The 16,869-nt window shown below is 38.4% G+C and overlaps 1 protein-coding gene across 7 annotated transcripts in view; it reads left to right on the top strand.

Moving 5' to 3' along the window:
- Positions 1-1,444: 1,444 nt before the first annotated feature.
- The window catches only part of SMAD1 (SMAD family member 1), a 35,983-nt gene continuing 20,558 nt past the window's right edge, over positions 1,445-16,869 (top strand). The window contains exons 1-3 of one of the 7 annotated variants that reach the window (XM_087936068.1): positions 1,445-1,835; positions 14,070-14,106; positions 16,800-16,830. The gene's annotated coding sequence lies outside the window, so the exon portion shown is untranslated. Of the gene's footprint in view, positions 1,836-2,068; positions 2,290-7,887; positions 8,038-14,069; positions 14,107-16,799; positions 16,831-16,869 lie in introns of those variants that run through there. The other 6 variants (XM_026698111.2, XM_087936069.1, XM_087936070.1 and 3 more) reach the window with 6 other exon arrangements.

The raw sequence follows: 16,869 nt of genomic DNA, 5'->3' as shown, positions 1-16,869 counted from the left end.
GGTCTGTTCAGTATCTGTATTGTGCAAATTGGTAGAAAGTGTGATGAAATAAATTATCACTGTAAAAAATAACACTTAGAAGAATGATTGTCAGAGTTTCTGCAAAGGCAAAAACTCCTAGAAACATATGGTGGATGTCTCATAGGATAAGTAAAGTGCTGTGATTAGATGAAACTTTGACCTAATCCAGTACAACTCATCTGATTTCTTAGAAGCAAATTGACCCACATAGCTTTTAAAGTATTTTAAGAGTGTAAACAAGTATATGGGCTAAGGGATCATTGATTGTTTACATTTTCAAAAGGTGTTTGACAAAGCTCTACATGTAAAAAAAAAAATCCGGTGCAAACCTAGCTATCAAGAAAAAAAAAGGAAGAACTATCATGAATTCTGATTACACAATGTAAATGAAAAATAATAGATCTGCACAAATAATATGATGAGATGTTTAGTTCGAGAATGAAGGGTTTGTCCATATTTGCACCACAAAGCTGCAAAGCAGCTATAGTTGCTGAAGGGTGTCAGAGACGTTCGTCTGGCCAGAATGTTAGACAATCATATAGAAGAAAAAGCATCTTGAAGAGAGTATTTCTCTGAAAGATGATTTTGGCCAATAGGAAGCTGTTATGCCTCCTGTTACCCTTGTGGTCCTCCTAGAAGCACATAGTGTCCTATAAGATGAGTAAAATGCTGTGATTAAATTTTGTCCTAATCCAGTACAGCTCATGTGACTTCTAAGTCCTGACCATATTTCAGCAGAACGGTAGGCAAATACCTATACCTGGGTGCACACCTATGCGTGAAATTATCTGTCTTTGATTGGGGGTGGGGTGGGGTGGGTATTAAACAGGACATTTCTGGGAAAATGGGAAATCTGGCAATAGCACTTCTGACAAACAAAATCTGGAAGCAGGAAGATTGTCTGGATCAGGGGTCTTCCAACCTTGGCAGCCAACCTTGAAATCTGGCGGACTTCAACTCCCAGAATTCCCCAGCCAGTTGGGAGTTGAAGTCCAGAGCACAGCTGGCTGGGGAATTCTGGGAGTTGAAGTCCGTCAGGCTTAAAGTTGCCAAGGTTGGAAATCCATGGTCTGGATGAAGGTCGATATAGTCAGACTTCTGAACTTCACTTAAACACCGATTTTACCAGCTCGGAACCCCTGCTTTTTCAGATTTAGAGAGGAGGAGGACATGTTCTCAGGATACATACAGCTGCCAAGCTCGCCACCGAAACCGCGCCTCAGTTCCATCCAGAGAACTGGAAAGCGAAACCCTAAAAAAAACCTGACCGGGTCTTTGATTCCCTCCCCTCTCCCCCCAACTTGGCCAATGGCTTCTCCGCCGAAGTTGCAATCCCGTTGCAGAGGCCGCTGGTTCGCTCCATGGTTGCAAGAGTCCTTCCACGGGGCGGGCCGGGGAGCGGAGAAAGAAAGAGGGAGGGAAAAAGCCACGAAGTGGTTTCTCCAGCCGAACCAGCCATGCCTTCTTTGTCGACGCGGGGGCGGGCATTTGGAGAGGATCCCTAACTCGGGCCGAGAGGCAGAGCGTGTGTGTGTATGTGTGTGTATGTATGTTGTGTATTGGCAGTAGGGTAAGTGGAGGTTGGGTGGCTCCGACTCTCTGACGCCAGTGAGACCAGATCAATCCAGGCGCAGCGGCAGAACGAGCTGGGCTGCTCAACGGCGGCGCTCTCTGGAAGCGAGAGCGAAAAAGCAGCGGCAGCGGCAGCGGCAGCGGGTGGGACTTTGCCCGCCTGTCCAGCAGCTGCGACGCGCTGCGCTTTGCACGGTCGTTTTTCCTTATTCCCTCGCCTCGCCCCTCGCGGACAGCTGCTGGTAAGGAGCTGGGTTTGGGCTACACTCTCTGCCGCTCCGAGCTTGCCTTCTTCCTTGGGGAGTCATCTCCCCCCCGCCACCCGCCTTGGTGTCCTTTCTCCTCCCTTTTGGGGCGGGGGGGAGGCTCCATCCCTCTTCTTTTCTGCCGGTTCCTTGCGGGCTTCGTCTTCTTCTTTTAAAACAACGAGACTGCCAGAAGGGAAGAGGGGCAGGCGAGGGTGAGGCTGAGCGGCGACAATCTTGAATCGCGCGCGTGCGGAGCGATGAGGGCAAAGGGGAGCTTTCGTTTCTCCCCATGATGGCGGCTGTGCTGGTGGAAGGAGCCGAAAAGAGCGAGGCGGCGGCGGCGGCGGCGGCGATTTTAACGCTGTAAAAAAGTTTCCTTCTCCTCTTCCTCCTCCTCTTGCGGGGGAAGAGGAGGTGGAGGTATGGGGACCTTTTTGTAGCTCCAGAGGTAAAATAGACCCGCCATCTCCCTCCCCCTTCTCTGCTTTCCACTTCCTTTCGGCTGCCGCTTCTCAAGTAGGGGGAAGAGGAGAGGGAAAGCAATGGAAAAGCCAGAGTCTGGTTCCCAGTCAGGAGGTCCTTTCTCGGGCGTCCTGCCGCCCACCTCCACCCCCGGCTATTCCGAGCCAAAACTGAAGAAATTGGCCTCCAATTTGGCTTCAGTAGTGAAGGAAAATAAACCAACCCAATACAGTGGAGCTACCCTCTCCTTTGCAATTCAGCATTTTTGCCATTTTTTGTCTGATGTTTTGTGGGGGGGGGGGGCGCGGGGAGAGGAACGCTTTCCAAGCCCGTTTTTTTTTTTTTTTGAGTGGCAGGTTTCTCTGGTCAAACTTCCCTTTTTGACATTATTAGCGATGACCGATTCGGGAGGTTTTTTTTGTTTGTTTGCTCTAGTCTAGCAGAAACCTTGCTTTCTCCTCCCACCCATCCTCCGGGTTTATTTGGCGAGGTTTATGGGAATTCGTAGCGGAAAGCTATGATAAACCGAGGATAGCAGTTTCTTTCTGCCCTTTGTTAAATAGTGGATGAGGCTACGTGTGTGGGCTGGCTTAGAATTTCTTAATACAGGGTATTAAGAATATGAAAAGCTGCTTTAATTTGAGGAGTGGCTTTATGCTTAAGGATAAGACAACAATCTTTACTGTGCTTAATATATATATGGATACCAGGTTTAATCCACATTTATTTTCATACACTGGGGAGCAACCTTTGTTTGCCTTAGGAAGGAAAAGTAGATATAAACTCATGGAAGAGTTAGTTCCATGGTGAAAATGGCCAGAGATCAGCTGAGTCTAGGACAAATCACTCATAATATAGTAACAAAAAAGAGTTGGTGCTTGATTTGTAGCCATAAAAAAGCTCAATCCCCTTTAAGAACAACTGGCGGAGGCATTGTTCTGTCTAATCTGCTGCTCCTTCAATTGTGTGTCTTTATTTAAGAATTTAAAATGAACTGCATCTGGGGAGGTTCACTTCCATGCACAATCCCAAAGGTGCTTTTTCAAATGGCAACTGGAGTGAAAAGTCTAGCTGCCTTTTGAAAAAACACCTTGGGGACAATTGTGATCTGGATGACTTGAGAATCTCCATAGACTTCCAAGAACTAGTTGTTTAGTTGCAGCAGCAGTAAGACAGCATTCCTTTAGGCAGTTGCCACTTTAAACCTATGCAATTCTTATTTTTATAGGTGTGCTTTGCATCCAGAAAGGGTTGAGGATGACCTGCTGAGGGTTGAAGAGGGCATTTAGCATAACTATTGTGACTTCTATTTGAGAAGCTTTTGGAAATGCCTAATTCTTCGTGATAATAGGAATACTTGGTCCTTCTTTTCTTAGCATAACCAAGTGTTCAGGGCATGATTGCAAAAGCTAAAACAGCCTAAAAACTTCCTAGCCACTGTCTCTGATAAGATCACTTTGGTTCAAGGCCAGATCGTGTTACAAGGGTACTGATTTGTCCTTGTTTTAATTCTAACCCTTTCAACCCCCTCCACATAATCAAATACAGTTCTCTTCTGCAGTGTCCTTCTCTTTACTTGTGTGTGTGTGGGGGGGATGACTCCAATGTTTACAAAGGCTAAGACAATACTGATTTGAGATAAGTATACTGATGTTGAGAACCTCTAAGGTTACAATTACATAAGCTCCACTGAAGGAAAGTAGAACATATATTTACAGATGAAAACATTTGCATTTTTCTGCTTTTTCCTACATCACCCCTCATCCCGTGTTAATGCATATTTGCCATTCGCAAAAGATGCTTTTTCTATTTCAAGCTAGAGTTTAATAAATCTTTTCAAACTTGCTTAAACTGGATGCTGCCTTCACACTCCAGTTAATTTATTTGCATATGTATTTCCACAGCTATAAATTATCTCACCCATCATTTATTTGTACTTTTCAGTAAAAGGATTGTGGGAGAACTCCCTACAATGTGTCTAATGCTTTATACATATACATTCCATATTGCAGTAATAAGGGAGAGGTGGAAAAGGGTGCCCAAGATTTTAATTTTTTTAGCATTGGTGAAACAGAAGATGCTTCCCTCTTTGTCCTTCCTATATATGTGGGTGTATGGTTTGCTGGAAAGAGATTTCCTAGGAAGAAACTGGTCCTTGATATATATAAGCTGTAGAAAATAATTCTGGTGGAGATATTCACATGTAATGAAGACATGTGGGCAAATTGAATTATTGATGGCTGTACAAGCAACACGAACAGTAATTACTATCCACTTTAAATGACTTTGGTATTAGCTTTATAAAATGCCCAGTGTTTCTCACATATACAGTATATGATGGCAGAAAAAGAAGTGGCAGGTAAAATTCTAATTCTCAAAAGAAAAGCACGAACTTTTAAACTGACAGTGATTATTTCCAAATAAATTTCTCATGCATTCCTGCTTAATGTGTGTAAACAAAAGGCAAGATCGGTCTAGGTAGTAGGTAAACTTGAATTAAGTTGTGCTGGTAATGCAGTGTAGCCTGTCTTGTCAAGTATAAGTGGTTTCTTTTGGTGTGTAATCTTGCAGGGCTAATGGAGGCATCATCCAACTTTATAAATAATGTATGCTGTGTATAATGTGGACTCTCTAGAGACTGCAGAGAGCATCATTACTAGCTTTTCCAACCTGCTGTAGATCTCAAATTGACTTTCAGCAGTAAAATGCAAAGTGATACATCAGGATGACGTGAGGGGGTCAACTTGTGAGTGTGAGTGTGTTAGTTCAGTTATCATAATTAAATATATTAAGACATCTAATATTAAAATTGTTACATTATCATTTATTTGTAGACAATGTAGGGGTGAAGATTCTTAAAAATACAAAGAGAATATTTTTTCTTTCTGCAATACTTTTCCCTTTTGTTCCCCAAAACAGAGCAGGTAGTAAATTATTAAACAATAAACAAGAGAAAACCATTGAGTATGACTAAATGCATTTCTGAAAAGTTGCTGTATCTTAATTTTCCAATGGATTACCACATGCTCAATAGCTTTGTAATGCTAAAAATAGAACATTGGGGAATTTAGCTTTAAGTCCTTGGTCATCTATCTATAGGATTTAAGTTTAGCTTTTGGCAAGTCTCTATCCACGGAGTTTGACTCTGAACTGTATATTTGAAGAGTTGCTGTAAGGGGATTAAAATGCAATAAATCTGTTAATGAAAGCAGCTTTGTCCTTAGGTAGATATTTTGTACTTAACTCAGATTGTGACTGCAACAAACTTCCTGGCAATTATGAAATTGTAGTATCAAATAACACACATGCAAAACTAAACTCAGTGTTACTTTTTTGTTTGTGCAGTTCAGTTCATGGCACTGGTAGATTCTTGTACATAACAGACCCATCAAGGGTTTCTTGGTTTCTGCTAACCAAGAAAGATTTGCATCAACAATAATTATGTGGGCCACTACAAATTTATTAATGAGATGGGAAAAGAGAAAATTGAATTACCAGAAGTCCCTGGAATGTACTTTCACTTTAATTAGGAAATTTGTTTTTCAGTCTGGGTCAGTGTAGGAAATGATTGTACTGAACGAAGGACGGAAATATTTCTCTAGCAGATTTCTTTCTGGTAAGCACGTGACTAATCACACATCCAGATTGGTATGAGATCAAAAGGAATAAAAAGCTGTTCTGTCAACTGCTTTAGCACATGTACAGCAGCTAAGGTTTTAGGGCAAGGCAGAAGTAAGTTTAAGTCTACCCTCAATAATGGAAGCTCACTAGTGACTTTAGGTCAGTCTTCCTCTCTGTCTAAATCAACATCATTAATAAAACCACTATTTCTTTAGACTCCTAGGAGGAAAGGCAAATGGATATGTGAGTACAAAATAAAAGACATGTTTACTTATTTGGCTATGGAATCCAAGCTATGCTATACGATCAGCATCTAATGTGTGCGCACAGATTGGTGGTGTATAACCAAACGTTCTTGAATTCAGTGCTTTATAAGATGCCAAAATGTATTTCCAAGTATACATCTGGGGGCTAACATAGAGAAGCTCTGCTTCCTAGTCTATGACCCATTTTTTGTGGGAGCATTATCCTCAGTAGGCCTTTCAAGTTCTCTGCCAAACAGATAGAGTTACAAGAAGGCCTCTAATATCTCTGGAGCTGTTCCAGTTGGGGGTCTATATAATCTGCTGGTAGTCTTCGGCTTATAACTGTAATGGAGCCCAGAATTTACACCGTATGTCATGACAGTCATGTTGAGGCACCCATTTGACCGACCTGATTTTAATGACATTTTTTGAGTCTCTCATTAAGCAAACACCACAGTCACAATGTGAACCCATTGTACACAATGGACATTTTTTACCAGAAGCTGGAAACAGAATACTGGTTTGCAGCAAAAAATAATAATTGTAAATTGCATTCATGTGGACCACATGATGTTACAAATAGCCATAAACTCAATCTGGTTGCCAAACATCCAAAATGTGACATGTGACAGCATTGACATTGTCTATGAACAGAGATTAGACTATAGCTACCTGTCCAGCCAGAAGTTACACTTAAAACTTTCAGCAGATGGATTTGGTGGCAATCATAGTAAGTCTTCCTATCAGATGGTTTGCTGAAAGCCCATTTCCTATCTCACAATATTTATAATTTTTAAGAATCTGCAGCTTGAATTGTGTTCGACTCTTTATCAACCACAGCTTTAATCTAATAAAAACCTAATTGATTATTTATATATGTAATTCTCAAGCATATTCTATTGTTTTTAAATGGTATATTTAGAAAAGATGGTTATTTTGATGCAAATATTTCTCTAAAGTACCTCATCAAATTGGATTCCAGGATATTACATAATACATTTTTTAAAACTACATGAATAAAATGAGAAGAGGATCCACCTGAGAGTTTAGACAGTTGAAAATGCTGAGTACAGTACATGACTCCAAACTAAGGTATCCTTGAAAGATAGACATTACCTGTTTTTGAACACATTCAGTGAAGCACAGATCACACCTTTAGGTGTTTTTTCTGATGTTCAGTCAGAATCTATCTTTGGGTAACATAAAGTCCAAGTCCTGCCCTTTGGAGAAATGGAAAATGGGACCTGTCTTTTTCTGTGAGCTATCCTTTCAATTCTTTTTCTCAAGGCTAGTCATGCCCAGCTCCTTAACTTTCTTTTCATAGGAGTTTCTAATTCCCTGATCATATATACTTGCCCTATATTAAACCTGTTTCAATTTCTTGTTTAACTCTTGTTAAAATTTTGTGCCCAGGGCTTAGCCCAATATTGGGTTAAGGTCTGATCACCATCAAATAGAATGGTATTAAAACCTTTTAGTTTGGAGCTTCACTTCTGCCTAAAGGTTCATGCGTCTTTTTTGTAGCTAAATCATGCTGAGTCATGGTTGATTTGTAATTGGCTACTATTCAAAAGAATTTTTTTTGACAATCACTATTACTGTGCATTTAATTTCTATTTCTTAACCAAGAACATATTTTTTTGGTTAAATTTCATACTGTTACTTAAAAACCGTTATAAAATTATTTTATTTTTTTCTTATTTAGTAGAATAAAATTTCACAGCATTGTATCTTCTGCACATCAGATAAGCATTTCTATATTGTTACTGAAGCAGAAGCAAGATTGGAGGGTCAGCATCTATTTTCGTGCACCATGAAGTCCAAGTTCTACCCTTTGGAGAAATGGAAAATGGGACCTAGCTTTTACTGTGAGCCATCCTTTCAATTCTTTTTCAGAATTTTACCTTATTGTACCATGTTGGATACCTCAGTTTGGTTGGATGAACACTTTTTTTTCATTGCAGTAATAATCAAATGATAAAAAAGTAAATACAAAAGAACATAACTTTAAAAATACCCCCTCAAATAAACTAAGAGGAAGAAAAATTTACATATGAACATAAATTTTTAAAAACCAGAATGGATAGATAACAGCAACTCCATTTTTAAGCAACAAATTAAAACTTTGCTCATACAGAATTACATTGATAGGGTTTTTTTTCCATTTCATCAATAAAAAGCCAGTTTAAGAATTGAAAGTGATCATTTATCTTAATTCTAGGATTTTAAGTAGCAAAACAATAACTGACTATACACCAAGGTCTCTAAATCTGATGTTTAAATTAAATTCTAATTTTAGGTACACCAATCTCTTTAAACATCTTTATGCTACCCAAAATCATATGAACAATGATTTGAGTATCAGACCAAATGAAAGTCACACAAGCCCAAATTATATTTATCAAAATCCCTTCAAATAATTAATGGCTAGCATAAAAAGGAGGATACCCAATAGCCAATATTCTCTATTGACTAGTACCAAACTTTTGACATTTTCATTTATTGCAATTTCTTGTTCCTTAGCCTGCTGAAATATTTATATTTAATACCTTTACTTAATGGGATTCAAAATAGAATAGATTTGCTTTAACTCCTATTTCTGTGCTGTCAGTTCAAAACCTGGTATCCTATTTCTGGAAAAATGCATTTTGATCCCTTTTCCCTTGCTAAATTGACATAAAAGAATACTTTATGGAAGGATGCTGGGATCTTTATGTTGGGTCAACTGATAGATAATAACTCAGTTTTAAAGATTTTTCTCTTTTAGGATAAATATCATTTGTCAGTTGCTATACACTGGCAATATTTACAGTTACAGCAATGATTGAAATCTTGATTTGGATCAGTAGCATTTTCAGTTGTTATATGAGACAATTTATTTCTGTGAGATCAAAAAGTCTGTGCTCAATAGTTATTATAAATAACCTAATATGAAGACTTTAAGTACTGGATAGAATAAAGCATTGGAGAACCTCATTTTCCCTAAGCAGTGGGATAATGTTTTACCTTCAATGTCAAAATCTTTTTAGATCCTAGATTCCAGTATATGCAGCAACAATTATTTGGACATATTAGACTCTATTGTGTTTATATAAAAAGGTAAGAATAAATCACTGTTAATAAGTTTTCCAAAATAGGATATTGATTTATGAAGGTTTTGCAAGTATATTCTAAAACTTTTTAAGTTGTCTTAAAAACATTTATATTTAGAAATCTTTCAAAACTTTTGAATAAAATGTGTAACTTGAGAGTTTCAAAAGGCACTAATGCAGCCAGGCAAACCGAGAAGAAAAATAATGATTTAATTCAATATACTGCCAGATGTATCAGCCCACCCTTTATTACCAGAATACAAGGTACTTCCTTGAATAATTTATTGAAGATATATTACATCTAAAATGCCTGAAATCCAGTAAGAAATTTATTCAGTCATAAATAAGATACAATTAGGCTTGCCAAGGCCTGTTCTTCCTAAATTTATGCTGACTTTTGGTAATTACCAGATGGATTTTAAGGTATTTACTGATCATGCTCTATGATCTGCTGCAGAATTTTTATCAAGTATTTTCTCTGACCGGCTAGTATATAGTCCTTCACTTATAACCCAGATTTAAAATCCCTTCCCAGTGACATGACCACATTTAGGGAGCTCAGCAACTGAGTCACATTTATAGCTGCTTGAAGTGTTCCATGGTCACTTGACCATGTTTTACGATAGTTCTCCTGAAAACTAGCATTTACTTATGGTTTTTGGCAAAACTGCCTATGGTGAGCCATTTAACAACTGCAACATTACTTAACCACTGCAAAAAAGTTTGTAAAAGCAGGTCAGTCACGTGATCAGCATGCTTTATGATTTGTCATGAGTTACGACCATGATGGGCATGCTATATTATGATGGTAACTCAAGGACCTGTAGTTCTCTGCATCATCCTTTCCTCCTTTTTTCAAGTGAGGGACATAATATGCACTCATTGAAGTGTTTGGTATTTTTCTTGTTCTCTATGATTTGTCAAAGATGTTATATAAGAATTCAGCCAGACATGGTTTCCACAGTATTGCTAAGTTCACCTGAATTCTGAACAGATGAGGATTCTTTTGGCATATAGTGCAACTTTTCATTCCTTTCTATTGCTTTTCTTTATGTTGAACTAATAATTCAAAATGTCTTATGCCAACAGAATGATTTTGAAGGTGGAAACAAGGCTATTTTGGAAACTTAATATTAGGCAAGGCAATAAACTGTAGCATTCCACTCAAACCTGTGTTCAGCAATTTGATTACAGAAGAAATGTTATAAACATGATATAATTGGATGAGATGCTTTATTGCAGACAAGAAGTAATACATTTATATATTATAACACACTTCTAAATCTCCCACACATAAGTAACTCTGGGCAATTTACACAAATAGAACATACAACCTATAGTTGAAAACGGAAATCAAACTTTTGTATGTGTCTCCTCCAGGTTTCAAATCAGGGCTCCCCAAACCTGGCAACTTTAAAACTTGTGGACTTCAATTCCCAGAATTCTGAGAGTTAAAGTTGCCGAGTTTGGAGACCTCAGGTTTAAATTCTTGGTTCTTTCGCCTTCAAGTCAATCAATTTTGGCCCCTTCTTTTTCATCCTTGAGAATCAAAGAAATATGAGTTTAGGGGTCTGTCTGATCTGAAAACTGGAAGTTCCTAATGTGTCAACAGTGGCCTTTAGAAAAGACACCCAAGCCAGTAGATGGCCCTGTCCTTCAATCAAGGCTTTAAAGCTTGTGCCTCTGCCCCACCCTCCTTGCAGCCGCTAATGATGCCTCTGTCATGTGCGTCAAGGTATTCCTCCTTTTTTCCTAGTCAGTATTTGTGGAGAAAAGGCTGAGCCTTTACTAGAGGAAACAAGAAAGAACACAAAACCTAAAAGGGTGCAGGGCTGGTGCAAAGATTTTGTGCTTAGCAAATAAACTGCTTTTTTCTCTATAATGCCCACCTCATACAGTTATCCACTGGTCGCTCTAGCATGGATAAACAAGCAGTGACGTTGGGCAAAGCTCTGGGGTGCCTCTTCTTGATTGTCTGATTTGCATGCTGTTCTACTTCTGATTGGTTGGACTACTCTATGTTGCCCGCCTGTAGGTAGCATATTCCTCTCAGTCAACAAATTCTATCCACTTTGTAGGAGGAAGTCTGAGCTGAGACTGACCAGAGGCCTTTGGACAATCTACCTCTTGCTAAAGCCCACAGACTCTTCTTCCAGGAATACTTGAACTGGAGTACATGCGCTGCTCCTCCCAAAAGCCCACTTTCCTCCCCTTCTTCCAATTCTATCATCACCCCAAACAACACCTCCCATACTTATTCCCCTTTTGCTCTGGGAACTGCCAATGGTTCTCCATGCTCTCACTCAACACATCCAACCTAGGACCATATGTTCCACCTAGTACCTAAGTCCTGGGCCACCAGCAGGAGAAAAAAGTTAGCTGTGGGCAGTGGGGACACTGGTGCAGGCGGCATCAGGAGTATGTGACAAAGTGCAGGGCACCCGAAAGGGCAGCTATAGGGGAGAAGATAGGCAGGGCTGAGGGTGTGTGTGTGTGAAGCAAAGGCCAGTGTAGCAGAGCAGAAAAGCATAAGGTGCTTCCCTAATGGCTGCATCTGTCATTAGTGGAACTGCCATTGCTAAACAGTGTGATCATGGATTTTTCACGTAATAACTGTAACGCTTAGCAACAAGTTCTAGTCCCAATGGTGGTTGTAAATTGTAATATACTTTTGCTACTTGTAATATATATTTATATATTACTACTTGTAATATACTTTTGCACTATATTAAGAAACCATCCCATTTACATTGAGAAACTTATTTAACCAATGTAAAATATAAGTATAAATACTACTTCTATTTGAAAATTCACAAAATGTTAAATCTGTGTAGCCATTTTTAAAACCTCTGTAGCTTATACTATCACATTACTTTTCCTTTTACAAGGAATTCTTTTTGAAGCGTGGTATAATTCCGAAGTAAAGCTTGAGAGAATCTAAACTTTGTAATATGGTATCCAATTTTATGCTTTTAGTTGTATTTATCCATTCTTGAAGCTATATAAATTCAGAAGACAATGGTATTTTGTAAAATATACATTTTAAAATATGGTTCTTCTGGCTGATATTATGACATTTCTCTTTACATGAAAAAGTCCAATTGTTTGAAATAGCAATATAGATATATAAAATACCACTACAATGCTCACATTGGAAGCATGTCTGAATTATCTGTTCAGAGATGCAACAGTTTTATATGCATGAGAACAAATAGGGGAAAACAAGCATTTACTGTCAGCAGTATTTAGCTTACAATTTAACACTTGCTCATACTGGCATTCCATGAGGAAACCTTGAGCATGTCTAGTTCTGTCAGTATTCCAAACAGTTTGCAGATATGTAATACAAATTTGATTAGATATGAATTCACAAGTTATAGCTTGTTTCATTTTTCACCGAAAAAGATCTTAGGCTTTCAAAGTGAAAGAGAGAACTATGGGATTTTTTCCAGCATATTTTAGTATCCTTGGATTTAGGCTCAAGTGAAGGAGTTAATATAGTTTGGAGTAGGAAGCTTGAAGAAGAAACTAAAATGGTTAATAGTATATTAAAATTACAGTCAGAGTCTAAGTGTACAGTTTATCTTCAGATAATATTAAGTGCTTGTATCTATATATAATAGAATCTGAATCAATGGGAGGTTGTTTTTTGGCTTATGAAATGGCTTGAAAGCAGCTGTGGTGAACTGTAAACTAGAGTTTATAAATTGCAAGATTCTGTTAATAAAACTGCCACAGAATTAGTTTATCTGGTCATATTTCCTATCTGGTCTGCCTGATAATCTTGGAATCTGAAAATACATATCTCCTCCCATCTCCTTTATAGTCTGGGAAACTAGGGAGGCTCTCTTCTTGAGCCTCTGGCTCTGCCCACTATCCATCTGAGAGCTATTCTGTCTTTTGTCTGACCAGACCTTAGGCAGCATCTCCTGTCACCTGTCTCCCAAGGTCATTCCCAAATGCCATTACAGAAGTTCACTAATGACAAATGTCTGCCCTCTTTTGCTTTGTTCCCCATCCCTTTTCACCTGTTTGTGAGGCTCCACCTTCCTTACTATTCAAATCATAAAAGGAAATGTCTTTAGAATGGATAAAAAATTAAATTTCCCTGCCCTTCCTAAAGAAGATATTTAACAATTGGACAGAATAGCATGAGACCATGTGTTGGTCTGTAAAAGGATATGGCTTGTAAAGATGTTTCCTTTGAATGCTGGATGAATATGGATGTATTTCCGTTGCAGAAGATTCTGATGAAATTATGCAATTACAGCTGACCAGGCAGATCTAAATATAGATTGGAAATGTCTGTTCTTTAGCCTGTGTGTTTCTTAATACACCTACACAGATTATGAGAAAATTGCTATTTAAAAAAGCTGTTTGTAATTGTTGCTATCAAAAATGGGAATGGATCTCTGAAAAAGCAAAAGCTCAACCTGTTTTGGCACTGCTTTCTGAAAATATTTGCTATTGTACCGTATTCTAAATTTGTAAAACTATAAATTTTATTGTAAATTGTAAATATTCTGAAAATATTTGCTATTGTGTCATATTTATATACTGAAAGAATGAATTATTAAGAATATACATTGTGACTGAACTAGTTATGCTAAGGCAATAATTCCAAATTTGGTACCTTGAAATATATAGGAATTAACAACTCTATGCTAAAGAGGAATTCTGGAAAGTGTAACCTATACCCATAATAGAAGGGACAATGGTTAGGAAAGTTTGCCTTAGTACCATCTGCTCAAATGCTTGTGTGAGAAACTGGTCTTCATAACTGCACCTGCCAAAATCATTACTTCTAGGTGGATTTGTACCATTGTTTTGGCGATTCTAGAGCAGGTATTACTTTTTTAAAAAAAGTTCTAGTAATTTAACATAGACATTCTTATAATCCAATTCTTAGCACTTATGATACTTGTGCATTTGACTGTGGCATGCTTGATTGCCTGTGCTAAAGCTCCAGGATAACAACTCTTTTCAGATGTTCCATTATCCTACCCTGGCATGGCCAATGGATAAGGATTTCTTAATGCACTTTTGTAGCAAACTAGAGCAACCCAATTAGTTTTTGATATATGCCACTAGTCTTCTTAGTCCTGGGGCCTAATTTAATTGAAAGAATTCCTTCATGAATGCTATGCTCACAAACTGGGGGTTGTCTCCTCCTTCCTAACAAGTTAGACTGGGTTTTCTTCATTTACATATATACTTTAAAATTGACATTTCTCCTTTCCTTCCTGCAAGTCAGATTTTTCAAGTTTAACTGCAATAAACAACAAATGCTGAAACAAACTCTTCAAAATGTTTTGCTTTCCACATGTCAATTATAGACATGTTTTGATCTCAGTAGGATTCATTTGGCTGATTGCCCCTTTTGACACTACCTAACAGAAATGATTTAGATTACTCCAAGAACTTCTTCAAGTACCGATGTCAGAATATCAGGGTCTGTACTTTCTTACTTTTTTTCTGTTCTTTGAAGACTGGAACATCAGTCATCTGGCACTTCCCTGGTTCACAGGGTTTTCTTAATATATGTTTCCAGCCAAACCATTTGTTAGTGCCTTCAGTACTCTAGGATGCGTCTGGCTTCTTGAGAATAAGTATTTTCTTATTATGTTGCTGCTGAGTTATACTGCTCTTCTCTAAAGCAGCGGTCACCAATCGGAGGGGCTGTGGCCCACTGGTGGGCCATGAGAAAATTTTGGTGGGCTGCAGAGAAATTTCACCCCCAGAGCACCCCCCCAAAGCAATTATACAGGCTGCGCAGAAACACAAGGCTGTGCAGCCCACATGGCCCGCAGGAACCCTCCCCGCCCACTCACTCCTTGCCTGCTAAATTGCTATTTTTTCTTTTTCCGACCATCATCTGTTCTACTGTGCCAGGAGATTTAGATTAGCGAGGAAGCAGGAAATAGTTAGATTTTTTTGCTTTCTAGCTAGTCTTTAGATCTTTGGCTCTGCTTTTAAGCACAGCGGAACCTCCCTTAGGACTGAAGGTTCTATTATTCAGTGCATATTCACGGCAAGCAAATTTGAGAGACTGAGCTAGCTGATGGCAAATAAATAGATCACTGAATGATTCTGTGAGCAACTCAATCTGCCTGCCTTCTTTGCCTGATTTGGGGTAAAAGTTACTCTTTTTAAAAAAAATTCAATATATAAATATTTTTAATATTTGCATACAAGCCATGCCCAGCCAGTCACATGACCACTAAGCCACACCCACAGAACTGGTTAGTGGTCCCTGGGATTTAAAATTATGAGTTGGTGGTCCCTGAGGTCCAAAAGGTTGGTGACCCCTGCTCTAAAGAACATAGATCTTTCTCACTCGAGTAGACTGAATTTCAACACTTCCTGATAAACATTCAGTTAACTGGATTGCTTTTTTTTCTTTTAAAAAAACCATCTTTGCCTTAGATTATTAGTTATACTAGTTTGGGGGCTTTCTGATTGCTTGTTCGTATCCCACCTTTAATATTTTTACAAATAACTCAAAGTGATTATTATATCCCACGCATCCTCCTCCTCCTACACAACAGCTACCCTGTGAGGTGGGTTGGGTTGAAAAAGAGTGACTGGCCCAATATTACCCAGATAGCTTTCATGGCTAGGGAAGGACTAGAACTCACAATGTCTGGCCACCTAGTCTAGTGCCTTAAATTTATTGGGCAAGGTTTCTGAGCAATGGGATTGTGTTAGAACTCATTAAAATATCAAAATCAGCCAATTGTTTATATATTTCCTATCCTTACACTACCTTACTAAAAGTCTTCTGTTTGCTTGTTTGTAATTTTCAATTGGTCAAAATTGGTAGATATAGGAAGGGACGAAAAAGGAGTGGAGATATAGGAAGCGGGAAGGAAGGAAGGAGTAGAGGGTAGGATAGGGATGGAGGGAGGAAGGAAGTAGGGAGGGACAGAAAGAAGAGAAGAAGGAGAGAGAGAGAGAGAGAAAGAAGAAAGAAATGAAGGGATATTTCTGAAACTCAATGGAGTAGCCAGCAGGATGTCAGAAGTCTTCAATTCCCACTGATATTTTTGGCTGCTTATAGTCATTCTATTTCTCAGTTTAAGTAAGACAATATTTCTGAAACAATACTTAAATGGGTCTAGTATCCCAGTATGTACAATATAGACTGTATTAAAAGCAATATGAATCCTGATTAAGCCATTTTTTTCCCTTTTGGTATGAGACAGACAGACTGACTGACTGACTGACTTGACTGAATTTATTGGCTACCTGGATGTTTAAAACTCATTGACTGGTTCATAACAACACTAAATGTAATACAATTAATTTGTCATAATTATGAGTGGCAGTTTTATAAGTCTATATGATTAAACTAAAAAGTTAATAGTTGTTCAGACTGTTACACTTTATTACTGTTGACTATAAACTCTATGAACAAATTCAGGTGTGGAATATCAGCCATCAATGTTCTGAATTGCTAACAAACTGTTCAGACTAATTAACTGCTGATCAGCTTCAAAGATTGATAGAAATCACATTATGTCCTTTAACTCTTTCAGCTATCTAAACCAATGATGACTGTTTTGAAAGGTATGTATATAATATGAGTAGAAGAATTGGCCTTATTTC

This window comes from Pseudonaja textilis, chromosome 6, assembly GCF_049901715.1.
Source record: "Pseudonaja textilis isolate UNSWEBS1 chromosome 6, rPseTex1.2, whole genome shotgun sequence".
Classification (NCBI taxonomy): Eukaryota; Metazoa; Chordata; class Lepidosauria; order Squamata; family Elapidae; genus Pseudonaja; species Pseudonaja textilis.
This window is presented reverse-complemented; position numbering and strand designations above follow the sequence as displayed.